Below are 310 nucleotides of genomic sequence, written 5' to 3'. Positions count from 1 at the left end.
GGCATGAGGGTGTCCAGCACTGTAGCTTGCTCGTTGTTCAGTGTAGCTGGGTCTTATTGTTGAGATGGAGATATATGGGAGAGCTTTTGTTGTTTGAGATTACGTAGGGTCAGGAGGTCTCTGGTGGACCAATGTCCTCAACTTGGCTCTGCCACTCCACTCAGAAGAAAAGGGAGAAAAAAGAAAGGAAGAATATAAAATAATTAAAATTAGAAATTAAAAAAATATTATAAACAAGAAGTAATAAAAAAATACAAAGAAGAGAACAACCAAACCAAAGAACAAATCCACCAATGATAACAAGTGCTAA

The sequence above is a fragment of the Lipotes vexillifer genome, unplaced genomic scaffold (genome assembly GCF_000442215.2).
Source record: "Lipotes vexillifer unplaced genomic scaffold, Lipotes_vexillifer_v1.1 scaffold690, whole genome shotgun sequence".
Lineage (NCBI taxonomy): Eukaryota > Metazoa > Chordata > Mammalia > Artiodactyla > Lipotidae > Lipotes > Lipotes vexillifer.
Note: the sequence above shows the minus strand (reverse complement) of the source record.